Raw genomic sequence first — 26,713 nt, 5'->3', positions numbered from 1 at the left:
TCAGCGCCTCCACCCGTGAGTTGGCCAGTCCATCTGCCCAGAGGGCCTCCTTTTCCTCTGACTGCCATTTTCAATAAACTTTCTGTGCCACATTTATGTTGGGGAAGCAGCCAAATGCACCACAAATGAAAATAGCTCCCATGACAACGTCTTCGGCAGCTTCCTTATGCGTAGTCACATTTAGGCCTGTGTGGCGCCCGCTCTCTGCGGGGCAACTGCTCTCCAGAGCCTCAGGGCCTCCCCAGCCCTGTACTGCCCGGGATGGTCCTTCCAAGTGGTGGAGCTGCTTCCTGGGATGGGGCCCCGAGGCACGGTGCAGAGTGTGCCCGTTACCACGGAGTCCTCCGTGGCCTCCTGCATATTACAGCTATCAGACTTGTGGAACCAGTGTAAAGCGCAGCTCCTTCCCCAGTTCCTGGTATAATCTTGACGGTTAGGGTTCAGAGGCTTGACCATATAAGGTTAGAACTGTTGTTATTTGTTTAACCAAAGTAACTCCATCTTTGCTCGTGATATAACCTTTGCTAAGGCTGATGGGATTGTTAGGCTGCATGCATTTTGTTTTTCACAAGAAGTGTTCCCAGAAATGAACTGCTTGAGCAAAACATGTAACTAACTGTTTGTGCTATGGCCAGACCACAGAATGCTGAGTTAGCCTTGTGGTGAGGCGTATCTTACCATTCTCGGAAACAAGTTCTCACCCGTTGTCACACCTGTGCAACGAGAAACGTTAAGGACTTTCCTGATAGTGATCTAAGAACGTCTAGACGCTTCTCCCTTTAGTAACATGTGTAACAATGTGGAAGATGACTGACGCATGCGCGCTTTGACTTATGCAACTCGAGCTAGCTATAAAAGACCAGCCTGAGGTTTCCTCGGGGCTGGAGTATATTTTCTTGTACTCAGCCTTGCTGCAGCAGTAAAACAGCATTGGATCCTTACCCGGTGTCTATGGCTTTATTGGACCCGCAATAGACACGACCTGCGGGGGCCACTCTGTCCTCCTACTACACCGGCTGTTGCTGAAACTCAGCCCATGTTTCAATGGAGCAGCAGAGCCCGAAGTAGTATCCCAGACAAAGTGAAATTTAAGTGAAGTCCCCACCGCCCCCCGCAGCATCTGACCATGGCTTTGAAACCAGAATTAGTTCATCTGAAGCCTGCCATGTACAGCAATCATTCGTCGCGTTCGCCAACTTGTATCTTAAATGAGAATCACTCCTCCTATGCTGTTAACACCACCGCGCGTTCGTTTGAAATATGGCATTGGTATCTTGGCAGGGGGATAATTTACAGCTTCTTATTGGTGTTTCTCGCTGCTTCCTCCAATCCCCTGGATCATAGTGCCTTCAGAAGATAACTCTAACATCTTCTCGAAATTAAGGATCAATGGCCAGTTCAACTTTCTCTCTTCGTTTTGATGTAGAGTTGGTGTGGCGGAGGGGAGGGGGCTGTTGGTGCGCCAGCTCCGAGCGGAATGGCACTTGCTCTGCAGGCTGCCCCCTTTGGCAAGATTCCCTGCAGAGCCCGCACCAGAGCCCGGAAGGAGAAGAGCTGCTGCAGCAGCGGCTGGGAGCGTTTGCCCGCAGATGCCCGCTCTTGCCACCTTGGGGGGGGGGGCTTTTCTGTTGAGTGAGAAGGACGTGGCTCTTCTGAGAGCAAGGGAAGGGAGCGCCCTCATCACCCCCGTGCCAGCCAGAGAAGGCTGCGGCCAGTGCAGACAGGGTGCAAAGCTCTGAGGGGGATATTTGGGCCAACTGCATGTAGCTGCTAGGGATATCTGGTGCAGGCAGCCCTAGGCGAGTCCTGTGGGTGGGTGGGGTCCTGGAGGCTTCATCTCTGGAGGTCTTTTAGGGCAAGCTGGACAAGCTCTTTGTGTGGCTGGGCTGTTCTCAGGGGATGCAGCCTCGGGCGTTAGCTGGACGATCACATTCACCCCGTGCCGAGGGGGGGGGCCACTGCTGCGGGTGGGCAGGCCTTTTCTCCTGGCAAAGGTGTTCTGGGAAGGGCGGCAGCAGCTGCCACCATGGCAGGAATGGAATGTGAAATGAAACACTGGTTCCCTGATCCTATGACGTGAGGCTTTAATGCAGGCACCACAGATGTTGTGCTCCTCTGGGTCAACAATGAAATCCCCAGTTAGTATCCTAGAGATGCACCTCGTGCTCTCTTCACCTGGAGGGGCCCAGCCTGGATGGCCTCCCGGCTGATTTCCAGGAGGAGCGGCTCAGCAAGCCCTGCCTCAGGGCCCTCCTGGAATGTTACTTCAGGGTGGACTCTGCTTCAGGGGCCCTTGGAGCTGGCAAGGGGTGTGCGTCTCTGCATGGGCCCCATATGGAGTTCACGCCTCTCCAGGAACCCAGATGGTTTCTGGTAGCCCTGACTGAGGTCAGAGTCTCTGTGCTTGCCAGCATGGCCCCCGTCGCCCCTGCCCTGCCACTGCCTTTTTTGGGTGCAGAAGTGATCCGCCTGCCTCTGCCATTCTTTACAGGCTCCTCTGCCACTTCCCACCCTGAGTTTCTTTCTTCACATTAGGCAGCAACCAGCTGAAATTGCTTCACAAGGAAGGCAGCAAATGCTCGGCTTGGCAGGGAAGGGCCCACCTTCCATGTCTAGCTCAGCCCTCCTGCCAATCAGATCTTTGGCTACATAGATCTGATATTAAAGCTCCATCTAATGAGTTTTCACATGGGCAACTCAGGGGAGGCGTGTGCCGAGAGCGTGAATAGCCATTCATCCCCCTGCGGTGTGTGCCAAGTGATGCAAACAGGAGATGAGCGTGTTTGGCTTTGAGCTGTTGGGCTTCTGAGACTTCCAAAGGTCTTGATTGCCAGACAGTCCTTTCATGCACTTTTGAGGCCCAGTTCTGGCTTCTGCTGGTGCCTTTTACTCTTACATTTATTTGGGCAGCAGTGCATTTAAAAACTGACCCACATCTTTTAATGCAATAGCAAAACGTTTGCCCACTATGCAGTCTACGCTCCTTTTCAAAGAAAAAGGATCGTCCTCCCTCCTCCTGTACCCACTACCCACCCAACCCAGGACCAGCTACTGCAGTGGACTGTGCCTGGGGCTACTCTTGAAGATGGCCCCAAAGCTGTAACTACTACAGAATGTTGCTGCCGCCCACGTTTTGGCAGTGCTTGGGAGGCAGGAGTACATTTCAAGCTTGCAACAGTACTTTGCAGCACCTGCGCTGGGTGCTGCCCATCTACCAAAGGGCTGGTTGTTCCCTTGGGAGCCCTCCATTGTCTGGATCCGGCTTGCCTCCAAGGCCACCCCTCCCCAGATCAGTCCAGAGGCTCTTTGTGCTCTGTGAGGCCATCCCTGCTCTGGGGGCCCTCACCACTGTTGCAGAACCCAGAGTCAGAGAGCCCACGGAGTGAAGGAAAAAGAGATTCTTTATTAACGCGCGGGCTTAAGGCTGGAATCATTTCCAAAGAGCCAGAAGCCCTGAAATACATCAGCACATTGGTTTTATAGATATTCTGACACATAGGAAACGGCTCCTCCTCTCTCTCTCGCGTGGGGTTGCAGTCCTCAACATTTCTTTTCTTAGCACCATTGTTTATAATACAAGAACTGGGTTATAAGGTAGCCATGATAAGGAGAGAACAGAAGAGAACAGCAGAGAACAAGATATACAATTGTATGACCTTTGACAAGATAAGGAATTCCTGTGTCTCGTCAGCTTACAACAATATATTCAAGGGAGAAAGAGCTCAGCAAGAACATGAAGCATGAGACTGCATGAGGCTACTTAGTCTGACCCCCGATATGGCTGCTACACCACGAGAGGCAAGTGAGGGAAGGTGGCTCAAGGTGGGTAGAGCTTTTCCTGCTCTTGAGCCATGGCTGTGGAAGAAGTTCACCAATGCTCTGTCCTTGAGCCTTTGCAGTTTGCATGCCTCTTCTCAAGGCTAATGGCTGCTGAGTGAACGGGGGTGGGGTGCATCCCTCTGCTGCTGCTGCTATGGGTACTGTTGCATTGATTGATTGTTGTGTGCAGTTTGTTTTTACTGCAAAGCTGCCTCAAGCCTTGGAGAGGCGGAGCACAAATAGAATCACAGAATCATAGAATAGTAGGGTTGGAAGGGGCCTCCAAGGCCATCGAGTCCAACCCCCTGCTCAATGCAGGAATCCAAGTCAGAGCATCCCTGACGGATGGCTGTCCAGCCTCGTCTTGAACGCCTCCATTGTGGGAGAGCCCACTGCCTCCCTAGGCAATTGGTGCCATTGTCGTATTGCTCTAACAGTCAGGAAGTTTTTCCTGATGTTCAGCCGGAATCTGGCTTCCTGTAACTTGAGCCCATTATTCCGTGTCCTGCACTCTGGGATGATCGGGAAGAGATCCTGGCCTTCTTCTCTGTGACAGTGTTGCACAAATTGCTAGTTTCGCCCCCTGGAGGCGAGTCCAATTTGCCCCAAAGAGGAGAGTCAACTTCAGGCTGGGTCCAACTCGATTTTATTGTTTGCAAACAGTTCAACAGAGGAGCTCGCGCTCAAAAGCAGAGTCGACCCCCGGCAACCCCCACGGTCCAGTTTTATCACTCAGCCTGCATTCCTCAGCCAGCGTGTTACTTTTGATTGGTTGCCAGAGGTTTGCTTAGCAACCTTATCTTAGGGTTACTGTCCGCTCATTCCAGGCATGCGCAGCTCTTACAATGCTACCTGCTGCTTAAGACACATACAATGGCTTTTAGGTTACATTTTTACTACAACAACCTTTCAAGTACTTGAAGAGGGCTATCATATCTCCCCTCAGTCTTCTCTTCTCCAGGCTAAACATGCCCAGTTCTTTCAATCTCTCTTCATAGGGCTTTGTTTCCACTCCTCTGGTCATTTTTGTTGCCCTCCTCTGAACCCTCTCCAGTTTGTCTGCATCCTTCTTAAAGTGTGGTGCCCAGAACTGGACACAGTACTCCAGATGAGGCCTAACCAGTGCTGAGTAGAGGGGAACTAGTACTTCCCGGGATTTGGAAGCGATGCTTCTATGAATGCAGCCCAAAAGAGCATTTGCCTTTTTTGCAGCCACATCCCATTGTTGGCTCATATTCAGCTTGTGATCGACAACAATTCCAAGATCCTTCTTGCTTGTAGTGTGGTTGAGCCACATATCCCCCATCTTGTAACTGTGCATTTAATCATGCTAAATATTTAACATTCTTAAAAACCAGTCTGTGTGCACCCCTCTTGATGGCATTCCCAGGGTGGAGCCTTGGGGCGATGTGAGAGATCATAATGGGGCCCATGAGAAGAGCTCCACGGCTCTGACTGGAGGAGGAAGGTTGCAGGCCGGCTGGCAGGCAGGGAGACCATGGCCATGGGGGCATTGTGCAGAAGGAACTCGGCAACAGAGCCCCGCTTTGCATGCAGAAGGTCCCAGGTTCGATCCCTGGGAACATCTGCAGGTAGGGCTGGGAAAGAATCCTGCCTGAAACCTGGAGAGGTGTTGTTGCCAGTCAGTGCTGACAATATTGGGCTAGATGGACCAACAGGGGTCTGTCTTGGTATAAGGCAGCTTCTGATGTTCTTCTGCTCTTGCCAGCTCAAGGAACCTCCTGGGTGCTGGGAGCAGACTTTGGGGCCTGGCAAGTGAACCTGCCAACTCTGAGCCAGGCTCTCTCCTTCCATGCCAGACTGGCTTGTGGACGTCTTGGCCCACCATTGCAAGACATGCTTCCATAAGCCCACACCAGGCCTGCCCAAGGACTCAGCCCAGAGCCAGGAGCACAAGCCGGACTCTGAAGAGCAGCTCTTCAAAGGGTGGCAGTGGAGACTCTGCTCGGCTCTCATGTTCAGAAAAGCCTTTTGGCCCCTCCCCAAGCAGTGTCTGCAAAGGCTCCCCCACTTTAGGGTGAATTTAAACTCCTCCATGTCCCCGCAGTCCCTCTGCTCCCCATTCCAGCTGCCTCTTGGGGGGCAGAGGGGCAGCATCCATCACCACCCATCCTGGTCCACCCCCCCCTCCCATATGTTCAGCACCCCCAGGCTTACTTTCTTCAGCAGATGTTTTGGCACAAAACAGAATAACAATTTCAATTGTGGAATTCTTGGCTAAACACACCCAGGAGGTGAGGTTTGTTCTCTTTTATCTCTTGGCAACACTCTGGGAGCTGTTCTGGGAGCAGCTCACCCTCTTCCGTCATCTTTGCTGCTCCTCCAGCACAGACGCCCATTTTCTCCAGCTGTCTCTTCTCTTTCATTCTTCTTCCCTCCCTCCCTGCCCCCAAGCTGGTTTCTTGCCCTGTCTAAGGCAAACTTCCTTATCACAGGCTGACATAACATCAGCTGGGGTCTTTGTGCCTCTGAGGTGATAAATACATCACTCCTTCTGGCTCTCTCTCCCCAGCTTCCCTCCCGCTGCTGCTCAGAGGCATCTGCTAGGCTCAAAAACACCAAGGGGCTTCACAGAGCCGACCGCATAAAATGAAGATTCAATGAGAATCCACTTATGGATGAGGCTGGGGAGACCTGAACTTGGAGACTCCAGGATCAGGAGGCAGCTGTCAAGAACTTTAGACAGCCCCCAATTTCCTGGGATTAGATATTGAAGTAGAAGTAAAGAAAATCTCCTTTCCCCATCCATGTCCCTCCTGGAAATGTATATGGTGCCTTAGTTCCCCAGGACTCAAGGTAAGGCATTGCACAAGAATAATATGTGTGTGCATGTGTGTTTGTGTGTGTGTGTGCGTGTGCGTGCACGCACGCACGCACACGCATGTGGGTTGGTGGGTCTACAAGCTCCCATTCCCTTTTGGCCCATCACTCATGCTGTGTACAGTTGCTGCCAGAGCCCAGTCCAAGCTGGGTGGCTTCCTTACTACAATACAGCTTGTGTGCACAGATACAGGCCACTGGACAATGCTGAGGATCTGGCTGAGGGGCCAGTAGCCACGCCCAGTGAAAATACAGGCTGGTCCATCTGGCTTTGATGCCAGGGAAGACAGGAGAGCAGAATCCTTTTGTAAGCGACTTGATAACAATGCAGTGATCAGAAGAACCCAGCATGGATTTGCCAAGAATAAATCTTGCCAGGCTAATCATCTCTCTCTCCCCCACCCCTTCTCTCCCTCCCTCCCTCATACAGATGCTAGCTTAGTGGATCATGGGAATGCTATGGTCACAATTTGTCATGATATCCCAGCAAAGCATTTAACGAAGTCCCCCAGGATAATTTGGTTAGCGAACTGATTTAGCGAAGGCTAGATGATAGGTGTTAACAGCTGGCTGGAAAACCATACTCAGAGTGCTCATCAAGAATCCCTCATCAAACCAGGGAAGTTTTGAGTGAGGTGCTGCAGGGCAATTTCCCAGGCCTCTTCAACATTTTTATTAATGACATAGACAAAGGGTGGGAGGGAAACTCCTTATCAGATTTATTTATTTATTTATTTATTAAATATATTAATTGCCCATCTGGCTGGTCACCCAGTCACTTTGGGCGATGTACAAAGTGTATAATAAAACAGTTTAAACAATAAAATTATACAGTAAAAACGTATTTCTAAAAATACCCTAACCCACCCCAAATGCCTGCCCGAACAACCACATTTTTAATGCACAGTGGAAGCTCATTAAGAGGGGGCATGGCGGAGTTCCCTAGGGAGGGAGTTCCACAGAGTGGGGGCCATCACAGAGAAGGCCCTCTCCCTCATCCCCACCAGTCTAGCTGCCCTGGCTGATGGGACAGAGAGAAGGCCATCCAAGGCTGATCTTGTTAAGCGGCCGGTCTGGTGTTGCTGGAGGCACTCCTTAAGATAGGCTAGGCCTGAACCATATAGGGTTTTAAAGATCAAAACCAACACCTTGAATTTCGCCCAGAAAACAACTTGTAACCAGTGCAGCTCCTTCAGCACTGGAGTGATGTGATCTCGCCAGCGGCTGCCTTTAATCAGCGAGCTGCCGCGTTCTCTACCAGCTGCAGCTTCCAAACTGTCTTCAAGGGTAACCCCACGTAGAGCACATTACAGTAGTCTAAATGAGAGGAGAGGGTAGTACAGGGCATGTACTACTGATGGGAGCAGATGGTCGGGAAGGTAGGGGCACAGCCGCCATATCAGATGGAGTTGGTACAGCGCTGTCCGGCTCACAGCTGACACCTGAGCTTCCATGGACAGCTGGAAGTCCAAAATGACCCCCAGGCTGCGGACCTGGTCTTTCAAGGGTAGCCGTACCCCATTCAACACCAGGTCAACATCCCCCTACCTCCTCTTGTCTCCCACCAAAAGAACCTCGGTCTTGTCAGGGTTCAGCTTCAGCTTATTCCTCCCCATCCAGCCACTCACCGTCTCCAGACATTTGGACAGGGATTCTACGGCCAACCTTGGTGAAGATTTGAACGAGAGGTAGAGCTGCGTGTCATCCATATATTGATGACACCGCACCCCAAACCTCCTGATGATAGCTCCCAGCGGCTTCACATAGATGTTACATAGCATTGGGAAAAGGATGGAACCCTGTGGCACCCCACAAGTGAGCGGCCATGGGTCCGAAACTTCCTCTCCCAGTGCTACCCTCTGGTACCTGTTGGAGAGGAAGGACCAGAACCCCCGCAATACAGTGTCTCCAATGCCCAACTCCTCCAGGGCATCCAGGAGGATACTGTGGTCAACGGTATCAAAAACAGCTGAGAGGTCGAGGAGAACAAGGAAGGAGCATTCGCCCCTATCCCTCCTCATATCATCCAAGGTGACCAAGGTCGTTTCTGGCTGGCTGCAAAGGTGGTGCCGAGGAGAGAGATTTGGATTCTGGGACCATGGGCTATACTTCCTGGAAGATGGGCTGTTGGCAAGGGATGGGTTGCACCTCACAAAGGATGGGAAGAACGTGTTTGGCCACAGCATGAAGAACTTCATCAGGAGGGCTTTAAACTGAATCCTATGGGGAAGGGAGATGTAATGTTGGGGGTAACAATGGATGTAGGCGCATGCACTGCAATGGAGAGAACAGCTCGGATAACGCCCAATAATAGTCTTCAGACACATGTAGGAAGAAAGCCAGACTATGAAGCACATGGTCTTCGATGTCTATATACTAATGCCCAGAGTATGGGAAACAAACAGAATGAACTTGAACTCTTAACACAAGAGGGAAATTATGACTTGATAGGTATAACTGAGACTTGGTGGGATGACACTCATGACTGGAATACAGCAATTGAATGATATAACTTGTTCCAAAAGAACAGGAGGAACAGAAAGGGAGGTGGGGTTGCACTGTATGTGAAAAATACATATCTCTGCACAGAAATACAGGAGGAGGAGCTTGGTACCCCCATTGAGAGCATCTGGATCAAAATAAATGGAGCAAAGAATAAAAGGAACCTGGTGGTCAGAGTCTACTACTGGCCACCCAATCAAGGAGAAGTTGAGGATGAAACTTTTGAAAAGCAAATAGCCAATGTTTTAAGGAAGCATGATGTAGTAGTAATGGGGGACTTCAATTTCCCCGATATTTGTTGGGAGACAAATTCTGCAAAACATGGCCCCTCCAGGAAATTCCTGACTTGTGTGGCGTCTAACTTCCTCCTATAATAATAATAAAATAATAAAAAAATAAAGGAACTGGCAGAAGAAATCTCAGAACCACTGTCTATTATCTTTGAGCAATCATGGAGGACGGGTGAAGTGCCAGATGACTGGTGGAGGGCTAATGTTGTCCCTATCTTCAAAAAGGGTAAAAAGGAGGAACCTGGGAACTACAGACCAGTCAGTCTGACATCAATCCCTGGGAAAATTCTGGAGCAGATCATAAAGCAATCCATCTGGAAGCACCTTGAAAACAAGGCAGTGATTACTCGAAGCCAACATGGATTTGTCAAGAACAAGTCCTGCCAGACGAATCTGGTCTCATTTTTTGATCAGGTAACCTCCCTTATGGACTGTGGGAATGCTGTGGACATCATATACCTTGACTTCAGCAAAGCTTTCGACAAAGTGCCCCATGATATCCTGATGAGCAAACTAGCTCAAAGTGGGCTAGATTAAACAATGATCTGGTGGATCCACAGTTGGCTACAGAAATGGACTCAAAGAATGCTTATCAATGGGACCTTCTCCAACTGGGGAGAGGTAACGAGCAGGGTACCGCAGGGCTCAGTCCTGGGCCCAGTGCTCTTCAACATTTTTATGAATGACTTGGAGGACGAGGTGCAGGGAATGCTGATCAAATTTGCGGATGACACCAAATTGGGCGGGATAGCTAATACTATGAAAGACAGAAACAAAATTCAAAGTGATCTTGATAGGCTGGAGCACTGGCCAGAAAACAACAGAATGAAATTTAATAGGGATAAATGCCAAGTTCTGCACCTAGGAAAAAGAAACCAAAGCATATTTACAAGATGGGGGATACATGGCTCAACAACACTACAAGCGAGAAGGATCTTGGAATTGTTGTCGATCACAAGCTGAATATGAGCCAACAATGTGATGTGGCTGCAAAAAAGGCCAATGCTATGGGGCTGCATTTATAGAAGTATAGCTTCCAAATCCTGGGAAGTACTAGTTCCCCTCTACTCAGCACTGGTTAGGCCTCATCTGGAGTACTGTGTCCAGTTCTGGGCACCACACTTTAGGAAGGATGCAGACAAACTGGAGAGGGTTCAGAGGAGGGCAACAAAGATGATGAGGGGACTGGAAACAAAGCCCTATGAAGAGAGACTGAAAGACTGGGCATGTTTAGCCTTGAGAAGAGAAGACTGAGGGGAGATATGATAGCGCTCTTCAAGTACTTGAAAGGTTGTCACAGAGAGGAAGGCCAGGACCTCTTCTCCATCATCCCAGAGCGCAGGACACAGAATAATGGGCTCAAGTGACAGGAAGCCAGATTCCGGCTGAACATCAGGAAAAACTTCCTGCTGGTTAGAGCAATACGACAATGGAACCGATTCCCTAGGGAGGCGGTGGGCTCTCCCACACTGGAGGCATTCAAGATGAGGCTGGACAGCCACCTGTCTGGGATGCTCTGACTTGGAGTCCCGCATTGAGCAGGGGGTTGGACTCGATGGCCTTGTAGGTCCCCTCCAACCCTACTATTCTATGATTCCCCCAAGTCAGCCCCACTTGCAGTCTGAAGCGGTACAGCCCAGACACAGGTAGGACAGCCCAACTTGGGTTAGGACAGGCAGTCCATTTGCTCCCTGCGAGCCTGTCATGCTGGCTGCATTTGCTTTTGTTGCTGAATATTTCATGTTCTTGGGAAAAACACATATCCAGTTTCATTAAACACTATAATTTTTTCATTATTCTATCAATTTGCCTCTCAGCACAACATGCTCTGGTTCTCTGTTGCTCCAGGTGGTGGGGAGGGGGTGCAAAACCCTGCCAGGCAAGAGAGGAGAAAAGCTCGGGGTATCCAGACAGCAGGCAAGGTCCAGCAGTAGCAGGGGCGTGCCAGGCCTTCAGTGGGCAGCCGGAAAGGCGGTCTGCCTGCCGGCTCATCCAAAGTGGGGTTGGCTATCCTAGGCCATGGGACAGAGCCACGCTCCCTGCCTCTGTGGCCCCATGCATCTCCTGGAAGGGCAGAGGCTTTGAAGGACTGAAATGTGCAAGGTGGAGGATGGAAATCCTGGGGCGAACCTCAACTAATGGGTGGATTGCATTCGTCCACAGCCAGTCCTTGGACACCCTGGATGAGCTGCGGCCTATTGGGCTCTGTGCCTTGAGGCACCAGGTGAAAGGCACCAGTGACTGGCCACATGCCTGGCTGCTCTTTAGAGGGGCCGTAGCTCAGTGGTAGAGCCCCTGCTTTGCATGCAGAAGGTCAAATCACTGCTCAAAGTTGTTTTGAAACTCCTATCTAATTAGGAGAATTCAGGGCTGATGTGCTCCAATGTAGTTTTTAGTGTTTATGGTCTACGGAATACCAGCAATATTTGATGACCTACAAGATTTGTTTAAAAAGAAGGATGGCAACACCAAGGAGGAGAAAAGGAATAGGAGTGCTGCCGACCCCCCCCCCCCACACCTCCCTTGGCAAAGGCTTCAAGAAGTGATGAAAATACAGAGGAGTTACTTGCTCTGATAAAAACTTTGTCATTGCAATCTGCTGAACAGGCTAAGAGACTGGATACAATTCAAAATTCCATCACCACCCTGCAGGGGGCTGTGGACTTAATTAACAACTCTTGGCAAAAAATGGAGGCGAAGGTTAACGAGCTGCACAATCGAGTGGCAGCGCAGGAGACCATCTCGCAAGCTTTTCAGAACAATTTTTCTGCAAGAATCTCCAATTGGAGGTTTTCATACGCAGAGCAAATGTGCATATTATTGGTATCAAAGATCTATCTACTGATGTAAATTCGCTTACTTTTGTAGATAAGCTCCTGCATGAGATACTTCCTTTGTCATCTGATTATGTACTTGACATTGAGCATACATTCTGTGTGCCAAATGCTAAGGGGACTGACTATACAATTATAGTTCAATTTGCAAGAATCTCCACAAAAAATCATATCCTGTGTTTGGCAAGACAGGGGGAAAATCTTTTTTGGGGATCAAAACAAGATAGAGTTATGTTATTTCTGGATTATACCAAAGAAGTTGTTGATAAAAGAAGGCTATTTACCAAGGCGAGAAACCTGGCAAAACAAATGAATTTACAATATCATTTAAAATATCCTGCTACACTTTGCATTTTTTCTGAAGGTCAGATGAAGAAGTTTCTAAATCACAAAATGGCGGAGGAATGGTTAATTGGAAAAACACGCGAGACTTCTGCTCCAGCCCCATGAACTGGAATTTACAAACATGTTTTGTCAATTGGCTATGTTTAGTCTGTAGGATCCAGGCTAGGCCAGAGATAGCTGATTATATACTGTATATCCATTCTTTTTCTTTCATCCTTTTCCTTTTTTTTCTTCTTCTCTTAAAATGGATATGATAGTCTGTATTTAAATCTTCTGTGTGAGGGTGTACAGAAATGTGTACACTCATTTATATATATGTAGAAATGACACTATCTAAAATATAGATAGTATAAAATATATTAGTGATTGTTCTATTTTTTATTTTTTATCCTTTATAATCTCTTTCTTTTCTTTTTAATTATTATTATTATTATTATCAATATTATGATACTAGGATTAGTAAATATTTCTGGCTGGTTGTTCTTAAGCTTTTTCATTATATAGTAGCTAAAAGGCATGATATGGCCAATGGAAACGAATTGTAAGCTTGCTTCTTTGTTATAAGCCTGAAGATCGTTGTTGTTGTTCAGTCGTTAAGTTGTGTCCGACTCTTCGTGACCCCATGGACCACAGCACGCCAGGCCCTCCTGTCCTCCGCTATCTCCATGAGTGTGCTCAGGTTCATATTCATTGGATCGGTGATGCTATCTAGCCATCTCATCCTCTGCCATCTCCTTCTCCTTTTGCCTTCAATCTTTCCCAGCATCAGGGTCTTTTCCAGGGAGTTTTCTCTTCGCATTAGGTGGCCAAAGTATTTCGGCTTCAGCTTCAGTATCTGTCTTTCCAATGAGCAGTCAGGGTTGACTTCCTTTAGGATTGACTGATTTGACCTCCTTGCAGTCCAGGGGACTCGTAAGAGTCTTCTCCAGCACCACAGTTCGAAAGCATCAATTCTTCGGTGCTCAGCCTTTTTTACAGTCCAGCTCTCACAGCCATATGTTGCTACTGGGAAAACCATAGCTTTGATTAGACAGACCTCTGTCGGCAAGGTGATGTCTCTGCTTCTTTCTATGCTGTCTAGGTTGGCCATAGCTTTCCTCCCAAGGAGCAAGCATCTTTTAATTTCATAGCTACAGTCACCGTCTGCGGCGATCTTAGAGCCCAAGAAAATAAAATCTGTCACTGCTTCCATTTCTTCCCCTTCTATATGCCAGGAAGTGATGGGGCCAGATGCCATGATCTTAGTTTTTTTAATGTTGAGTTTCAAACCAGCTTTTGCACTCTCCTCTTTCACCCTCAACAAGAGGCTCTTGAGATCCTCTTCGCTTTCTGCCATTAGGGTGGTATCGTCTGCATATATGAGGCTGTTGATAATTCTCCCGGCAATCTTAATTCCGACCTGTGATTCATCCAACCCAGAGTTTCTCATGATGTACTCTGGATATAAGTTAAATAAGCAGGGCGACAATATGCAGCCTTGTCGTACTCCTTTCCCAATTTTGAACCAATTGGTTGTTCCATGTCTGGTTCTTACTGTTGCTTCTTGGCCCTTCTACAGGTTTCTCAGGAGACAGGTAAGGTGGTCTGGTTCTCCCATCTCTTTACGAATTTGCCAGAGTTTGTTGTGATCCACACAATCAAAGGCTTTAGCGTAGTCAATGAAGCAGAAATAGATGTTTTTCTGGAATTCTCTTGCTTTCTCCATGATCCAGCGAATGTTCGCGATTTGCTTTCTAGTTCCTCTGCCTCTTCGAAACCCAGCTTGTACTTCCGGTAGTTCTCGGTTCACATAGTGCTGAAGCCTAGCTTATAGGATTTTGAGCATCACCTTGCTGGCATGTGAAATGAGCGCAATTTTACGGTAGTTTGAACACTCTTTGGCGTTGCCCTTCTTTAGAATTGGAATGTAAACTGACCTTTTCGTCTTGCGGCCACTGTTGAGTGTTCCAAATTTGTTGGCATATTGAGTGCAGCACTTTAACAGCATCATCTTTTAGGATTTTAAATAGCTCAGCTGGAATACTGTCATCTCCGCTAGCTTTGTTGTTAGTAATGCTTCCTAAGGCCCACTTGACTTCACTCTCTAGGATGTCTGGCTTAAATTCAGTGACCTCACTATCATGGCTATTGGGGACATTAAGATCTTTCCTGTATAGTTCTTCTGTGTATTCTTTCCACCTCTTCTTAATCTCATCTGCTTCTGTTAGGTCCCTGCCTTCTTTGTCCTTTACCATGCCCGTCTTTGCACAAAACGTTCCCTTGAGATCTCCAATTTTCTTGAAGAGATCTCTAGTCTTTCTCATTCTGTTGTTTTCCTTGATTTCTTTGCATTGTTCATTTAAGAAGGCCTTCTTGTCTCTCCTTGCTATTCTCTGGAACTCTGCATTCAGTTGGATATATCTTCCCCTTTCTCCCTTGCTTTTCGCTTCCCTTCTTTCGTCAGCTACTTGTAAAGCCTCATCAGACAGCCACTTTGCTTTCTTGCATTTCTTTTTCTTTGGGATGGATTGAGTTGCTGCCTCCTGAACAATGTTATGGACCTCCGTCCATAGTTCCTCAGGCACTCTGTCTATCAGGTCTAATCCCTGAAATCTATTCCTCACCTCCACTGTATATTCATAAGGGATATGATTGAGGTCATACCTGAATGGTTTAGTGGTTTTCCCTACGTTCTTCAATTTAAGCTGAAATTTTGCAATAAGAAGCTCATGATCTGAGCCACAGTCAGCTCCAGGTCTTGTTTTTACTGACTGTATAGAGCTTCTCCATCTTTGGCTGCAAAGGACATAATCAATCTGATTTCGATATTGACCATCTGGTGATGTCCATGTGTAGAGTCACATCTTGTGCTGTTGGAAAAGCGTGTTTGCTATGATCAGCGTGTTCTCTTGGCAAGATGAAGAGGACATCTTTTTTTGGTGTTAGTTCTAGAAGGTGTTGTAGGTCTTCATAGAACCGATCAACCTCAGCTTCTTCGGCCTCAGTGGTCGGGGCATAGACTTGAATTACTGTGATGTTGAATTGTTTGCCTTGGATTCGTACTGAGATCATTCTATCGTTTTTGAGATTGTACCCCAGTACTGCTTTTCCCACCCTTTTGTTGACTATGAGTGCTACTCCATTTCTTCTAAGGGATTCTTGCCCACGGTAGTAGATATAATGGTCACCTGAATTAAATTCGCCCATGCCTGTCCATTTTAGTTCGCTGATTCCCAAGATGTCAATGTTCAATCTTGCCATCTCATGTTTGACCACCTCCAGCTTACCTTGATTCATTGATCTGACATTCCAGGTTCCTAAACAATATTGTTCTTTACAGCATCGGATTTTCTTTTCACCACCAGACACATCCACAGCTGAGTGTCCTTTCGGCTTTGGCCCAGCCGCTTCACTCTTTCTGGCGCTACTTGGAAATTCCCTCTGCTCTTCCCCAGTAGCATATTGGACACCTTCCGACCTGAGGGTCTCATCTTCCGGCGTCATCTCTTTTAGCCTTGTGATACGTTCCATGGGGTTTTCTTGGCAAGAATACCGGAGTGAGTTGCCATTTCCTTCTCCAGTGGACCACATTTTGTCAGAACTCTCCGTCATGACCTGTCCGTCTTGGGTGGCCCTGCACGGCATAGCTTATGGCTTCACTGAATTATGCAAGCCCCTTCACCACAACAAGGCAGTGATCCATGAAGGGGAAGCCTGAAGATACAATATTGAAATTGATTACTTATGCTGTATTGACCTGTAAGATTGGTATAATTTTAAGTAGAGTGATATTTGAAATTTATGTGTAATGTAGTTTAAATTTAAGTTTGTTATGTAAACTTCTGTTTATATTTTGCTTTGTTTTCCTCTGTTTTGTGTTTTTTCTTTTCTTCTGTTTCCTTCCCCTTTGCCCTTCTCTCTCCTTTTTATATTATCTCCTTTCTTTCTGTCTCTTTTTCTCTGTTTCATTATTGATGGATCCTCTTAAGAATAATGTAATGTTGGAAACTGTAGAAGATGATTATGTTGTTGGTGTTCTTTGGTTCATTTATAAAGATAAAAGTAGAATAAAAAGTATTAGAAAAAAAAGGATTTTATAGAGCAAGTCTCACTAAGTTAGAAAACTGTCAGAAAGTGCACACACTGCTGGCCCCCCTTCACCAAGGCCTTTTTTCTTTTGGCAGCAAAAGAAGTTCTTCACAGTACAGAAAGAAGCATTCCTTATCAGTTAGAAGGTACACAGTGTGAAGAGTGATTACTGTGCATTGCTTTAGCTTCTGTTAGTAGCAAAAAGCGTGGCTTTCACCGTACGTGAATACAGCTATGAGAACAAACTCTGAAGTCATGAAAATTGCCAACTTTCCAGCAAATCAGTGTACTTGCGCTATTTATTACTGCATTATTATGCATATGATTCTGGGCAAATTCACACCTGACTGCTTCCCATTCTTTTGAAACCAACTCTAATACACTCCATGTCTTGAATTTTCACAGATTCTATATGCAGTTGTTCATTAAACAATTCAAATAAATCATATATCATTAAGCTTGCTAGGCTAGCTACAAAACAAAAGACAAAGCAAGAAAATAACAATAACTAATATAACAATGGGATTAGGCACAACACATAGGATTTCAAATCTACTGCTGCTTAAGTGTACAAATATATCTCACCAGTGACTTTCAATAAAAGTTGATACTTGCTTAGGCCACTGTAAAAAGCTCATTCCTATCTCAACAGCATCATTCTAGCACATGCAGCATTCCTCAATAAACATTCAGTTTAGCTTGCATTTTCTTCTTTGTGAACTCTTACTGGTACACACAGAACGCTGGTCTTAAGCTGCAATGCATGTTCAAACACATTAGCCAATACATGACCATACAGACGGTCCTCAGCCAACACTCACTCCCTATTGCCAGTCACACATAATCATTGCATATTGAGTTTTACACAGGAGAAGCTGCTGCTGTAGCTTTCAGGTGGCGTGTAGGACAATCTGTCCAGCAGATGCAAAGGACAGGCATTTGATGGCCAAGGGGCTCATCACACAGAGCTTTTATCCTGCTATTGAGATGGCTCTGTCACAGAAGTTTGCGGGCTCTTTAGATGATGCCGTTTCCCTCCAGGGTGTCTCCTGCCATTTCCCCCAGCCTATCCCATTTTTTCCCCAAACGCAGAAAATGTAGTATTTTTCCCAGCCCACAGAACAGGACGCTATGACCTCCATGTGAAATTCTCCCATAGCAGAAGAAACTGCTGTGTCTGCCTGCTGTGGGTGTTTATTTTCAGTTGCTGGGGGCACGGTCAGGATGACGAAGGCATTGAGGATGGGAGCAGGGTTGCAGGGAAGGAGACCGGAGCAGATTTGACAGGCGCAAGGCGGTTGCGTCTCCTGCCTCTGCATTTCTCAGTCGGAGGGAGAAGAGGGTAAAATGCCTCCCTGCAATGAAGGGAGACCCCACCAAGCTCAGAAGCAATGTCCTCTTTTGCTTCAGAGCACCCTATTAAGTTCAGTGGGGCTCACTCCCAAGTAAGCGTGCTGAGGGTTGCAGACTTACAGGGTGATCTTATGTCTACTCAGAAGTAGGTCCCACTGAATTCAATGCAGCTTACTCCAAAGTAAGTGTGCCCAGGATTGCAGACTTGTACCGTGGTATTATCTCTACTCAGAAGTAAGTCAGAGGTTTCCTGGGGGCTGTGAGAAAACAGTACAGCAGAGGTTGAGCTACAAAAACAAGCCTCCCCCCCCCCCGCCTTTGCACACATGCCAGGGAGGGAGGGAGGCACTCCCCCCGTTCAAACCAGATGGCTGCCGTGTAAAGAAGCCCTTTCTAAGCTCCGGAAAGGATGTGGGTTTTTGTAGGTTTTTTTGCTTAATGTTGTTGTTGTTGTTCAGTCGTTCAGTCGTGTCCGACTCTTCGTGACCCCATGGACCATAGCACGCCAGGCCTTCCTGTCCTGCGCTCTCTCCCGGAGCGTGCTCAAGTTCATATTCATTGCATCCGTGATGCTATCTAGCCATCTCATCCTCTGCCGTCCCCTTCTCCTTTTGCCTTCAGTCTTTCCCAGCATCAGGGTCTTTTCCAGGGAGTTTTCTCTTCGCATTAGGTGGCCAAAATATTGGAGCTTCAGCTTCATTATCTGTCCTTCCAATGAGCACTCAGGGTTGATTTCCTTTAGGATGGACTGATTTGACCTCCTTGCAGTCCAGGGGACTCGTAAGAGTCTTCTCCAGCACCACAGTTCGAAAGCATCAATTCTTCGGCGCTCAGCCTTCCTTATAGTCCAGCTCTCACAGCCATACATTACTACTGGGAAAACCATAGCTTTGATTAGACGGACCTTTGTCGGCAAGGTGATGTCTCTGCTTCTTACTATGCTGTCTAGGTTTGCCATAGCTTTCCTCCCAAGGAGCAAGCGTCTTTTAATTTCATGGCTACAGTCACCGTCTGCAGTGATCTTGGAGCCCAAGAAAGTAAAATCTGTCACTGCTTCCATTTCTTCCCCTTCTATATGCCAGGAAGTGATAGGGCCAGATGCCATGATCTTAGTTTTTTTAATGTTGAGTTTCAAACCAGCTTTTGCACTCTCCGCTTTCACCCTCAACAAGAGGCTCTTGAGATCCTCTTCGCTTTCTGCCATTAGGGTGGTATCGTCTGCATATCGGAGGTTGTTGATAATTCTCCCAGCAATCTTAATTCCGACCTCTGATTCATCCAACCCAGAGTTTCTCATGATGTACTCTGCATATAAGTTAAATAAGCAGGGTGACAATATGCAGCCTTGTCGTACTCCTTTCCCAATTTTGAACCACTCGGTTGTTCCATGTCTGGTTCTTACTGTTGCTTCTTGACCCTCGTACAGGTTTCTCAGCAGACAGGTAAGGTGGTCTGGTACTCCCATCACTTTAAGAATTTGCCACAGTTTGTTGTGATCCACACAATCAAAGGCTTTAGCGTAGTCAATGAAGCAGAAATAGACATTTTTCTGGAATTCTCTTGCTTTCGCCATGATGCAGCGAATGTTGGCGATTTGATCTCTAGTTCCTCTGCCTCTTCGAAACCCAGCTTGTACTTCCGGTAGTTCTCGGTTCGCATACTGCTGAAGCCTAGCTTGTAGGATTTTGAGCATCACCTTGCTGGCATGTGAAATGAGCGCAATTGTGCGGTAGTTTGAACACTCTTTGGCGTTGCCCTTCTTTGGAATTGGAATGTAAACTGACCTTTTCCAGTCTTGTGGCCACTGTTGAGTGTTCCAGATTTGTTGGCATATTGAATGCAGCACTTTAACAGCATCATCTTTTAGGATTTTAAATAGCTCAGCTGGAATACTGTCATCTCCGCTAGCTTTGTTGTTACTAATGCTTCCTAAGGCCCACTTGACTTCACTCTTGAGGATGTCCGGCTCAAGTTCAGTGACCGCACTATCATGGCTATCAGGGACATTCAGATCTTTCCTGTATAGTTCTTCTGTGTATTCTTGCCACCTCTTCTTAATCTCATCTGCTTCTGTTAGGTCCCTGCCTTCTTTGTCCTTTATCATGCCCGTCTTTGCACAAAACGTTCCCTTGAGATCTCCAATTTTCTTGAAGAGATCTCTAGTCTTTCCCATTCTGTTGTTTTCCTCGATTTATTTGCATTGTTCATTTAAGAAGGCCTTCTTGTCTCTCCTTGCTATTCTCTGGAACTCTGCATTCAGTTGGGTATATCTTCCCCTTTCTCCCTTGCTTTTCGCTTCCCTTCTTTCCTCAGCTACTTGTAAAACCTCATCAGACAGCCACTTGGCTTTCTTGCATTTCTTTTTCTTTGGGACGGATTTCGTTGCTGCCTCCTGAACAATGTTACGGACCTCCGTCCATAGTTCCTCAGGCACTCTGTCTATCAGGTCTAATCCCTGAAATCTATTCCTCACCTCCACTGTATATTCATCAGGGATATGATTTAGGTCATACCTGAATGGTTTAGTGGTTTTCCCGACGTTCTTCAATTTAAGCCGAAATTTTGCAAGAAGCAGCTCATGATCTGAGCCACAGTCAGCTCCAGGTCTTGTTTTTACTGACTGTATGGAGCTTCTCCATCTTTGGCTGCAAAGGACATAATCAATCTGATTTCGATATTGACCATCTGGTGATGTCCATGTGTAGAGTCGCCTCTTGTGCTGTTGGAAAAGAGTGTTTGCTATGATCAGCATGTTCTCTTGGCAAAACTCTATTAGCTTTTGTCCTGCTTCATTTTGTACACCAAGGCCATGCCTGCCTGTTATCCCGGTGATTTCTTGACTTCCTACTTTAGCATTCCAATCCCCTATGATGAAGAGGACATCTTTTTTTGGTGTTAGTTCTAGAAGGTGTTGTAGGTCTTCATAGAACCGATCAACCTCAGCTTCTTCGGCCTCAGTGGTTGGGGCATAGACTTGAATTACTGTGATGTTGAATGGTTTGCCTTGGATTCGTACTGAGATCATTCTATCATTTTTAAGATTGTACCCCAGTACTGCTTTTCCCACCCTTTTGTTGACTATGAGCGCTACTCCATTTCTTCTAAGGGATTCTTGCCCACAATAGTAGATATGATGGTCACCTGAATTAAATTCGCCCATGCCTGTCCATTTTAGTTCGCTGATTCCCAAGATGTCGATGTTCAATCTTGCCATCTCCTGTTTGACCACCTCCAGCTTACCTTGATTCATTGATCTGACATTCCAGGTTCCTAAACAATATTGTTCTTTACAGCATCGGATTTTCTTTTCACCACCAGACACATCCACAGCTGAGTGTCCTTTCGGCTTTGGCCCAGCCGCTTCACTCTTTCTGGCGCTACTTGGAAATACCCTCTGCTCTTCCCCAGTAGCATATTGGACACCTTCCGACCTGAGGGTCTCATCTTCCGGCGTCATCTCTTTTAGCCTTGTGATACGTTCCATGGGGTTTTCTTGGCAAGAATACTGGAGTGGGTTGCCATTTCCTTCTCCAGTGGACCACATTTTGTCAGAACTCTCTGCCATGACCTGTCCGTCTTGGGTGGCCCTGCACGGCATAGCTTATGGCTTCACTGAGTTACGCAAGCCCCTTCGCCACAACAAGGCAGTGATCCATGAAGGGGTTGCTTAATGTAGAAACACCCTAAGAGGAGTAAAAAAACTCATGCTCCCACATGGCAGGAACAATAGACACAATTACAGGCATTTTCTCTAAAAGCAAAAGCAGAAAGAAGTTACTGAGTACATTAAACACATTATTCACATTTATGCCACTTGCTTGATCTAAATCATTGTGGCACCTTCACCCCTTAGGGGATTGACTCAATCGACTCTGCCCTTCTTATCTGCTACTACAAGGCAGGGAAGATGGACCAGGGGCGCTACCAGGCGGCCGTCCGGGAGCGCCACAAATGGTCATTGTACTGAGAGCAACCAGCCAGTCTCCACTTTTCTTTTTCAACATTTGGGCCTGATTCTGGAGTTGTGCAACATCTTCAAAAGTTGCCATGGGAGACTGGCTTATTGCTGAAAGGAATAAGGCAGTAGTGAGGGCAAAAAGTTCTGCTACGTGAGCAGAAGTATTTATTTATTTATTTATTATTAAATTTATTAATCGCCCATCTGGCTGGTCACCCAGCCACTCTGGGCGATGTACAACATACAATAAAACAGTTTAAAACAATAAAATTCTACAATAAAAACATTTTCTAAAATACCCTAACCCACCCCATATGCCTGCCTGAACAACCACGTTTTTAATGCACGACGGAAGCTCATTAAAGAGGGAGCATGACGGAGTTCCCTAGGGAGGGAGTTCCACAGAGTGGGGGCCACCACAGAAAAGGCCCTCTCCCTCGTCCCCACCAGTCTAGCTGTCCTGGCTGATGGGACAGAGAGAAGGCCATCCGAGGCTGATCTTGTTAAGCGGCCTGTCTGGTGCTGCTGGAGGCGCTCCTTAAGATAGGCTGGGCCGGAACCATATAGGGTTTTAAAGGTCAAAACCAACACCTTGAATTTGGCCCGGAAAACAACTGGTAACCAGTGTAACTCCTTCAGCACTGGAGTGATGTGATCTCACCGGCAGCTGCCTTTAATCAGGCGAGCCGCCGCGTTCTGTACCAGCTGCAGTTTCCGAACCGTCTTCAAGGGTAACCCCATGTAGAGCGCATGACAGTAGTCTAAACGAGAGGAGACCAGGGCATGTACTACCGATGGGAGCAGATGGTCGGGAAGGTAGAGCACATTACAGTAGTCTAAATGAGAGGAGAGGGTAGTACAGGGCATGTACTACTGATGGGAGCAGATGGTCGGGAAGGTAGGGGCACAGCCGCCATATCAGATGGAGTTGGTACAGCGCTGTCCGGCTCACAGCTGACACCTGAGCTTCCATGGACAGCTGGAAGTCCAAAATGACCCCCAGGCTGCGGACCTGGTCTTTCAAGGGTAGCCGTACCCCATTCAACACCAGGTCAACATCCCCCTACCTCCTCTTGTCTCCCACCAAAAGAACCTCGGTCTTGTCAGGGTTCAGCTTCAGCTTATTCCTCCCCATCCAGCCACTCACCGTCTCCAGACATTTGGGCAGGGATTCTACGGCCAACCTTGGTGAAGATTTGAACGAGTGGTAGAGCTGCGTGTCATCCATATATTGATGACACCGCACCCCAAACCTCCTGATGATAGCTCCCAGCGGCTTCACATAGATGTTAAATAGCATCGGGGAGAGAATGGAACCCTGTGGCACCCCACAAGTAAGTGGCCACAGGTCCGAAACCTCCTCTCGCAGTGCTACCCTCTGGTACCTGCCGGAGAGGAAGGACCGGAACCACCGCAATACGGTGTCCCCAATGCCCAACCCCTCCAGGCGGTCCAGGAGGATACCATGGTCAATGGTATCAAAAGCCGCTGAGAGGTCGAGGAGAACAAGGAAGGAGCATTCACCCCTATCCAGAGCCCTCCTCATATCATCTACCAAGGCGACCAAGGACGTTTCTGTCCCATGCCCAGGCCTGAAGCCTGACTGAAATGGGTCTAGATAATCCGTTTCTTCCAAGTGTGCCATCAACTGCACCGCCACCACCCGCTCAATCACCTTGCCCAAAAATGGCAGATTTGAGACTGGGTGAAAGTTGTTCAGAACTTGAGGATCCAAGGAGGGCTTCTTTAAGAGCGGCCTTATCACTGCCTCCTTGAGGGCTGATGGCATCACTCCCTCCTCAAGGGAGGCGTTCACCACCGCCCTGATCCCCTCACCCAGTCTCTCTCTGCAGCCCATAATGAGCCAAGATGGGCAAGGATCAAGTAAGCAGGTGGTCAGCCGTACAGATGAAAGCACCTTGTCCACTTCATCAGGAGGAAGAAGCTGGAACCGATCCTACAAAACCGGTTTGCCACAGGCCGCCTCTTGCTCACTAACTGTATCCACAGCGTGCAGAGTAACACACCTAATCTGATCAATTTTATCTGCAAAGTGCCTTGCCAAGGCCTCACAGGAGGCCTTAGAATGCTCCAGTGGTTCCAGAGCCACAGGACCGACCAGGCTCCGGACCACTTGGAACAGCCTCCTGGGACAACACTCTGCAGACGCGATGGAGGCAGCATAATATTCCTTTTTTGCTGCCTTCACCGCCACGTGATAGGCTGAAGATACAGCTCTAGCCCATGTCTGATCGTCTTTGGAGCGAGACTTCCGCCACCGGCGCTCTAGCCATCTCACCTCCTGTTTCAGAGCTCGTAACCGCGGATTGAACCATGGTGCAGTCCGAGCCCTGTTCAGGGGGAGAAGGCATTTCGGAGCCACCTGATCTAATGCCCCAGTGATTGCGGCATTCCAGCCACCCACCAGGGTCTCGACCGAGTGGCCGTTGGCGTGCCCCAGAGAATCCCCAAGCGCGTTCAGGAATCCATTTGGATCCATAAGACGCCTGGGGCGGACCATTTTAATGGGTCCTCCACCCCTGCGGAGGGGTTGTGGAACCGAGAAGTCCAACGTCACCAGATAGTGATCTGACCATGACAAGGGGGTGGTGGATATACCCCCGACTTCCAGATCACTCCCCGCTTCTCCAGAAACAAACACAAGGTCTAGTGCATGACCGGCTACATGGGTGGGCCCAGTTAGAATATGGTGCAGCTCCCAGGAGGCCATGGTCTCCATGAAGTCCCGAGGTGCTCCTGTGAGGATGGCCTCTGAATGTACGTTGAAGTCCCCCAACACCAATAAGTTAGGGGACTGCACACGCACAACAGAGACCACCTCAAGCACCTCGGCCAGGGAGTCAGTCGTGCAGCGGGGTGGACGGTACACGAGCAGAATCCCCAGACTGCCTTCGGGCCCAGCCTCCAGTACATGCACTCAACAACCTTGGTCTCCCGGAGAGGGGGTCTGGTGAAGACCAAGGACTCTCGGTAGATAACAGCCACTCCCCCTCCCCGATCCCCAGCCCTCGGCTGCTGTGCACACAAAAATCTGGCTGGACACATGGCTGCAAGGGTTGGAGCAGCAGCCTCGGCCAGCCAGGTCTCCGTAATACATGCCAGGTCTGCATCCTCATTCAGGATCATGTCATGGATGAGGGAGGTTTTCTGGGTAACAGACCTGGCATTGCAGAGCAGCAAACGAAGGCCAGAAGATGGGGTCACGCCTCCCCCAGCCATCCTTTGGCTCTGGACAGGCCCGGAGCAGGGGACAGATACTACACATCTCTCCCTTGTTCCCCTTACCTGGCATGGCCTGCCCCTAGCGCTCCACCAGCGCCTGCCGCCCAGCCTCGGTATGTTCTGGCCCCCAACACTCCCCCCACTGCCTCCATCAGGTGGACACATGCCCCCTCGCTCCCGCCTATCAGGCAGGCTACCCACCCCTAAAAACACAACAAAATCCCCCAGAAAAACACACACACACACCAAAAAAACAATTAAAATCCCCTTAAAAATAATGCCAGGCCGGAGTCCACAGGGAAGGCCTGGTGGTGGTGGTGGTGGTGGTGGCGGCGGCGGCGGCGGCGGCGGCGGCGGCAGCAGCAGCAGCAGCAGGCCCAGCAGCAGCAGGCCCGCCTCTTCCCCGGTGGTGGCTACTCCTGCAGGCCCTGGCTCTCCAGGTTAAGTACAGTTAAGTAAAAGATTTTTTTCTATTACAGTATGGGAAGCACAGACAGCATCTCTCTTCAGCATTTCTTTGACAAGACCCATCCACAAAATGCACACAGTCTACATTAATCAGTGGCTCATCTGACACATCCAAGGATGGGAAAGCCAGATTAGCTGGAGCCCAGCTGATCCTGGAGGCTCCCCCCTCAGCTGGGGCCACAGTTCACAGGGATCAGCATGCACCAAAGAAAAAGCTGGGGAAAAGGCCCCCACTTCCATGAAATCATAGCATCAGAGTTGAAAGGTTCTTCAGAGGTCATCTAGTCCAACCCCTGCTCAATGCAGGTTCTGACCAGTGGCCTCTGCTTAAATGCCTCCAGCCAAGGAGACCCCCCGTCCCCCGAGGCTGGCTGCCCCCTGCCCTTCAGATCTCCCTGTGAGGATGTTTTTTTCTCTGATGTTTAGTCAAAATCTGCTTCCCTGCAGTTTCCCCGCATGGGTTCTAGCCCTGCCTTGGGGAGCAACAGAGAACAACTCTGCTCCCTCTTCTTCACGTCAGCCTTTCAGGGCATTGAAGGCCACTCTCACATCTCCCCTTAATCTTCTGTCCTCCAGGCTAAACAGACCCAGCCCTCCCCACTGTTCCGCACAGGGCTGTGCAGCCTCACACTGTGGAAAAGTGGCAGAGAGGGTGGGGTGGGGTGGGCCGGGCCTGGGGTGCAGTGGAGGCTGCGTCTTGCATCTTTGCCAGGCAGCAGCAGCTGAAATCTAGCCGGCCGGGACTCCTGGGTGGCCTGTCGAGTGGTGGAGGCAGAGATGGCTAGTGGGGGTATCCATTCCCAGGCTGAAGGGTGGTGGTGGCGCAGTCGGGGGGGGGGGGTCATCGCAGCCCTGCTGTCTGGCTCCATCTCCAGGGCTCTGAGAGAAGCTGATAATGGGGAAAAGGCAGGCATTTTACAGCTCTAGAAAGGGAAGGGGGAGGCACTCCTGGGCTGGTGATGTGACTGGGTTCTAGAAACAAATATTTTTCT

Source organism: Heloderma suspectum, chromosome 10 (genome assembly GCF_057233095.1).
Source record: "Heloderma suspectum isolate Gila_16-S chromosome 10, 16-S_ref, whole genome shotgun sequence".
Taxonomy (NCBI): Eukaryota; Metazoa; Chordata; class Lepidosauria; order Squamata; family Helodermatidae; genus Heloderma; species Heloderma suspectum.
Note: the sequence above shows the minus strand (reverse complement) of the source record.